At 29.0% G+C, this 7,588-nt stretch overlaps 1 protein-coding gene and 1 long non-coding RNA gene across 5 annotated transcripts in view; one reads left to right on the forward strand and one right to left on the reverse strand.

Annotated features, from left to right (window-relative positions):
- The window catches only part of LOC122631102, a 21,672-nt gene that overhangs the window by 6,241 nt on the left and 7,843 nt on the right, over positions 1-7,588 (reverse strand). The window lies entirely within an intron of this gene.
- The window catches only part of LOC122631090 (anion exchange protein 2), a 40,225-nt gene continuing 35,639 nt past the window's right edge, over positions 3,003-7,588 (forward strand). For both annotated transcript variants that reach the window (XM_043816342.1, XM_043816338.1), the window contains exon 1: positions 3,003-3,158. The gene's annotated coding sequence lies outside the window, so the exon portion shown is untranslated. The remainder of the gene's footprint in view (positions 3,159-7,588) is intronic.

Below are 7,588 nucleotides of genomic sequence, written 5' to 3' on the forward strand. Positions count from 1 at the left end.
AACAACAACAATAATAATAATAATAATAATAATAATAATAAAATATCACGAAGTAACAAGTAAAAAGAAGCCGTAATAGCACTATGCTTTTATCGAAAAAATAAGAATAATAACGACATTCGCGTATTCGTCGTTCCTCTTCGTACGTAATCATCAAACCACCCTCCACTCCATCGTCTAACAAAAATCACCCTCTTAATTCTCTTATCGTCTTTCATCGTTCATTTCTTTTTAGCCTGTTGTTTAATAATCGGGCTTATTTTAAATTAACGAAAAGACGAATATAAGAGAAAAACGAATAGATACTTATTAAAATGGTAAAATCATTTTAACAATGATTGTTCTTAAACGGATTATCTTTCATTTTTGTTTGCTTTATCTTTTTTCTTCATACATATACATACATTCATACATATATATACATATACATATACATATATATATACACACATACATATATATATATAATTCGAATTAGCCGTTAATTATTATTATTACTATTGTTATTATTAATATCGACGACGACATTATTAATATCGTATTTCTCCTTTTATTCACTTAACATCCCTCCCCTCTTTCAACTTTCCCCCTCCAACGATCCACCAATTCGTATGGCGCTCCCTTTAGGTGATACGTTAAACCACTAGCGCCTCTTTGTAATTCACTTGATATTTCGTAAGGTGCATCGTGACGCACACTGCGAACCCGTCATTAATTAATAAACGTAATGTACATTTTTACAATCACTGTATTTCTTTCTAAGCCCTGCGATTAACATACGTATAATACATAGTAACATACGTATACAGTGTATATATGTGTGTGTGTGGTGTGTGATGTACATAAATACATACGCATACGTATATACATAAATGCAAATATGTAATCATTCTTTTCCTCTTTTTTTTTTTTTTTTTTTTTCAACATCTAATTTATCATAATTTTTCTTAACTCAATATGAAATCAATGCTAAACAAATCTTTGCTTTTTATCCCCTTAGGGAAAAGAAAAAGAAAGAAAAAGTTATTAAGTAAATGTTAGAACAATAAGATGGTAATATAAATTTAGAAATTTTTTCTAACTCGACGTGTTTTTATCGAACGAGCAGCGCAAATCAGATTAACACACGCACGCATATGCGCGCGTACACGTTTAAACTTTATTTTAATTTTCTTCGAGTAAATATGTATGTAACGTATATACGTTCATATCTACGTAGGTAAAGTATATATTTATAAGCGGTGGCTACGATGTACGAAGAAATATTTCTTCGCACTTTCTGGACTAACTGTAAGTTAGGAAATAATATTCTTCAATATTTAAACATTTATTTATATATATGTGTATATATATATATATGGTATACGATGTATTTATGTATATATGTGTGTGTATGTATATATATATATATATATATATATATATATATATGATATACGATGTAATTATGTATGCGCACGTGTAGCTATATTCATGAATTTCTCGTCTACAACAATTTTGCTCATATTTGCATTTTCAAATTTTCACTTGGTGAAAAATGTTTCGTAACGCACGAACGAGTATAATAATACACTAATACCCGTTTATTAGAAACGGACAAATTCAAAGAAAGAATAAATTTACATAGCTTTGACATAAATATTCATACGAATCACCCGGAAACGTCAGCGCCAATACATACACAAATGATTATATATGATCGAATTAATTATCTAATGAAATACGATGACGAAGTAAATCCAACGAACAATATCCTTTACGATACTTCTAATTTCTTCGAATTACTCTTAACGTACAATTTCTTCGTTAAGCACGACAAAATAAAACGTACTAAAAGAAAGAAAGAAAGAAAGAAAGAAAGAAAAAAAAAAGAAAAAAAAAGAAAAAAAAAAGAAAACACATTCCAAGGTGAACGCTACGATTTAACCAATCAGATAAAAGAATTTAGAATTTCAATGCTTCCGACGGCCATATTGTACACACAGCAGTAGTATACACACACACACACACACACACATATACCACGTCTACATGCATACATACATGCAAGCAGATGAATGACATGTAAACGACATAATATAACCCACGTAATAATGCATATGATGTTCACAAGAATTGAAAACAAATCTTTCTTCGTGTTCTTTTCAAAACACATAACATACATATATACATACATACATACATATATATATATATATATATATATACAGATATCATTAAAAAATTAATATCGAATCACGTAATAAATAACGTAATGTCACTATGATAATTCGTAGGAATTTGATTCCTTTTATGCGAGTATATATATATATACATACATACATACATATACATACACATATATACGTACATCTCTTCTTTTTTGTTTCTTTTATTTTTCTTTTCTTCTTGGAGAGTGCCAACCCTGGCGGAAGTAGGAGAAAGAGAAGAAGAAAATAACAAGAGAAAGCAAGACAGTACACGAGAAAGAGTAAGAAAGAGAGAGAAAGAGAGAGAATGAGTGAAAGAAAGAGAAAGATAAAAAAAGAAAGAAAGAAAGAAAGAAAGAGAGAGAGAGAGAGAATAGAAGAACGAATGAGCGCGAGAGAGATAGACAGATAGATAGAGAAGGAGAGAAAGAGAGAGAGAGAATGTTTCCCAAGGGAAGTCGTGCCCGGCGACCAACGCTTCTTCTTTAAGCCGACCAGTTCAGACCGGTCTGTTGGCGATGGTAGTTTATTACGCGTTCGTAGAGTCAGTTTCTCGTTAATATATATATGTGTATATATATATATATTTTACTTCTACTTAATTAGCAATTCGTTAAAAAACCTCCAAAAGAAAATACGGTATATCGCGGGAATAAAAAAAAAAGAAGAGAAGTTATATATCATCGAGTAAAACGTTAGACAGAATCAAAATGACTTTTCGAAGTAAGAAGTGAGAAGGAAGAAAAGAAGAGAAAGAGAGAGAGAGAGAATTAAAGAGAGAGAGAGAGAGAGAGAGAGAGAAAGTGTGTGATATATAGGCTAGGAGAAAGAGAGAGAGAGAGAGAAAGAAGAATAGAAGCATCTTTGTCGCACTTTACTCTATCTCTCTCTCTTTCTCTCTCTTTTCCTCTCTTTGAGCCACGCTGTCTAGAGGAACGGCTCGCAACGAGGAATCGATTTGGAACAAAGGTGAGTAAAACGTTAGAAGAACGATATTACCGTGATATTATCATCGTTAATCATGACGGTTCGTCTCATCTCTATCTCTCTTACGTCGAAAAGAGAAAGAGAGGTAGAGTTAAATTGGAAGTGCGTGAGAGCGAAGGAGATAGAGATAGTACGCACGCCATTTCTTTGTTGTTTATTACCAAGGAAAAAATGTCCCTGCAAAGATCAGCTTTATTAATATCGTTGAATTGATTCATCGAAAAATTACAAATTCTTTTAGTTTCCGACTAATTATTTTTTCTTCGTTTTGTTATTATTAGACTTTCTTTTTTCACTTTTCGTTTTCTTTTTTCTTTTTTTTTTTTTTTCGTCATTCGAACACTTATTTTGCCGCGAGAACGTTTTCCACGTACGCGATATGATATATCTGCCGTGTTATCGTAATTGTTTGTTAATAAGTATTTACGTGTTCTTTATGTGATATATTTGTATCATTTGTAATACTTGCGAATGCATACCTGTAGAAACGTAACTGTTACGTTTCTCCAACACCTTTAAAAGCTACTTGTTGATACGGTTAGAGACCTTTCCTTTTTCGGGGAAGATGGATGTGTATATATATATATATATATCACGTGTCGTGTATTTTATATATATATATATATTTTCTTGCTTTATGTAGAAAGGATCGCGTATCAAATTTCTTCGTCGTGTTGCGTGTGAAATGATGTGTTAGAGGGGGACAAAGAAAAAAATTTTACGATTCTACGTACCCGTATAATATATATATATATATATATGTATGTATGTATGTATGTATGTATGTATGTAATGTGGTCGACTTTCCGAGTATTCAACGGAACTAGATAATTATTTATCTGGAGTTTATGCAAACGATAAGAAATAATACGCTGGTATGAAGTAGTTTTTTTTTTTTTTTTTTTTTTTTTTAATATATTTTAAGTATAGTAAAATCGTAATAATAAAAGAGAAAAATTCGGCGGGATATTTGAATTTCTGTGACCCGTCTTTTCCGATCGTTTTCTTTTTTTATTTTTATTTTTTTTTTATCACGGTATACATTTATTTTCTCCTTTTTTTTTTAGATATTTGTATAGGTACCGATGTTTAATAAATGTTCTACTATCATAAATTGTGAATCATCATCATCATCATCATCATCATCATTGTTATTATTATTATTATTATTAATTTATGATTTTTGGAATAAATATAATGTTTTAAAACAGGTTTAGACTTTTTTTTCTGTTTCAACAGAAATATGAATGTTTTTTATACATTGAAATAGAAATATCTTTTTCGTGAATATGCATACGCACATTGTACATACACACACATTGCTCTTAAATCGACAATAACGCACGCTCGAAAATCTATTTTAAAATCTGCTTCGTCGCCTTCTCTTCTTCTCTTCTCTTCTCTTCTCCTTCATTTTCGTTTTCGTTTTCGGCTTTTAGTAGGAAGGAACGTTTAGGTTAAAGCTATTATTTTTAAATAGACATTCAAATATGTATAATACGATCATCCAATCGCAAATATTTATAATAATAATAATAATAATAATAAATTTATAATTTGATCGACGACAAAATAACATGACTTTTGAAGCTGTTTAAAAATAACGTAATAGTATAAAATGAAGTCAGCTTTTCTTTTTCATTCATTTTAGGTTAAATCAAAGTTAACATTTGTCGTAAATATTTATTATAATAATTTATAATATTGATCTACGACAAAATAAGACAATTTTCGAAACAATTTAATAATAACGAAACAGTATAAAATAGTTGACATTCTATCTTCTTTTCTTTTTTTTTAAGGTTAGATTAGAGTTGTTATTTTGAAAATATTCGATCGTAAAAACATTCATTCCTATTTTCTTTTTTTTTTTTCTTTACAAAATACAGAGTAAACCAAAAATTTTCGTACGATTATAAAAATCTATTACACTTTATTTTCTTTTTTCTTTCTTTTTTTTTTTTTTTCCTCGTAAAGCTACATCTCTCGTAAGAACTATTGACCCATCTAGGAATTTTTGGCAACGTCCCATACTTCAAATTCAATTTTCAAGCGTGAAAAATTAATTTTTTATTCAAGGCTGTTTAAAAATAACGAAACTAGTTTGCACCAGCTTTCTTGTTATTTTTTTTTTTTTTTCAACAGAAAGATTATCGTCGCACGTGCGTATCAATATAAACATGGGTGTATCTATGTGCATGTGTGTGTATATATATATATATTATACATATTACGTACCTAACATCACACATATATATATCTATATCTATCTATATCTATATCTATATCTATATATATATATATATATCTTTCTCGACGACGTTATGTGAACAACTCGGACAGTTATGAAAGATGAAATAGCCTGTGCGTTAGGTTATAGGCCGAGCTATAACGCCATAATAACACGCTACCGATCGTGCGAAAAGAAGATCGACGATCTTAGAAGTCGAAAACGTGGGGAAACTCGTTTGAAACCTTCCGAGCTTATCTTATAAAAGCGAGAAAGTCTCTTACGTGGATTCGCAAGTCATTTTAACAGGTAGTGAATATCTCATTCGCATAACAAACTCGTAAAAATCCTACAAGACTATATATCCTTGTTATTCTTAATTCTTTATTTCTTGAAATATTTATTTGTAATACAACAAGCGTTGCTTCTTTTGACAAATTTTTAATGATTATTTTATAACCACTATTTTTTCTAACCTACAAACAAAGTATAGTATATTTACATATACAACGATATTATCCATTCTCTCTATCTTCTTTCAATCGAATTAATCTTTATTTATTTTTTTTATTTTTTTATTTTTTTTTTTAACGTTATCATTTAGTTGTAGTTCGTAATTTTGAAATTTTAATCTTATTCTAATTTAAATTTTTATTATTGTTTGCGTTTGAGAATACTATATTCATCATAGAGAAATATTCTCTCTTTCTTACATTTACACACACACAACACACACACACATTTTAACCTGCGTCTAAGTAAATCTAATTATCGTTTTCTGTCTGTAGTAAACGTAGAAATGATTTAAATTATTATTAATTTAATATATTATTTAAAAAGTCGTCAGATGTATCCGACGAAAAGAAAACAACATAAAAGAGATGTCAATATGATATGTCTTTCAAGGCTTCCTCCTTACCCTTTATACAAACGTCCTCGTTCCGTTAGACCCTCTGACAAGCTTTCAGAATGACACTTTACCCTCTTAACATTGACACAGGTAAAGAAAAGAGAAGTGCACAAGTTCAACGATGTTAAATCGATATCCATTGTAGGACATATATATTCTTTGATAATTTATATCACATATACATATATACATATATGTATATATATATATATATATATATATATATATATTCATTTTTATTATTTATAGTATTCTTCGATTTATGTGTCCTTCCTTTTTATGTTTCATATATGTACTTTGACTTTCCTTTATTTCTCTTTTTTTTTTTTTTTGTTTCTATTTCTTTATAAACGTGTATTTTAAGTTCGTGATGAATTAGTAGTTACGTTATTTTATTTTTTATTTTGTTCGTCTTAATTCTTTTTCATTCTTTTTATTTTTATCTAATTTCTTTTTCTCTTTTTTCTTTTTTCTTTTTTTATATGAGAATAGACGAGAGAGGGTAACGATTTCGTAGGGGTTTTATTTTTAGCCAGTTGTCCTCTCTCCCACCCCTCTTTTTTTTTTTTTTTCTTTTTTACTTCACTCTATTCTTTGGCTCTCCGACCACGAAAAATAATTTCGTCTCGCTTCGTTTCACATTACGTTTATGTATATTTCCTTCGAGCACGAACACGTGAGAATTTCATAAATCACCACTTCGATTTCGAAATAACTTATATATTCTCGATCATATCCGAGTTAACGATGATAGCTTACAAACGACTATATATTATACACTTCCCTTAGAAAGAATAATAAAAGATAAAACGAGCAAGTTGGGACGAATCGCAAATTTCTTTGTATTTTTTTTTTTTTCTATGAAAAATTTTTGAATATTTTTTTTACTTACAAAATATGTAAAAAAAAAAAAAAAATTATTTTCGATAGCACGAATCGATAATATCGAGATATTTATTACTAATCGATAATTATTACTCGATCGAATTAAATCCCCTCGAATGCGGTTTTTATTATTATTATTATTATTATTATTATTATTATTATTATTATTATTATTATTATTATTATTATTATTATTATAGAATAAAAAGGGAAAAGAAATTTCTGAAAAACTTATTTCATTCCTGCTAGATAAAATAATTCCACCGACTAATCGATATTACGATGTTAGAATAATCCTTCCTAAATAATAATAGGATTAAATTCTTATGCTACGAGAGAGAGACAGAGAGAGAGAGAGAGACAGAGAGAGAGAGAGAGAGAGAGAGA

This window comes from Vespula pensylvanica, chromosome 8, assembly GCF_014466175.1.
Source record: "Vespula pensylvanica isolate Volc-1 chromosome 8, ASM1446617v1, whole genome shotgun sequence".
NCBI classification, from domain to species: domain Eukaryota; kingdom Metazoa; phylum Arthropoda; class Insecta; order Hymenoptera; family Vespidae; genus Vespula; species Vespula pensylvanica.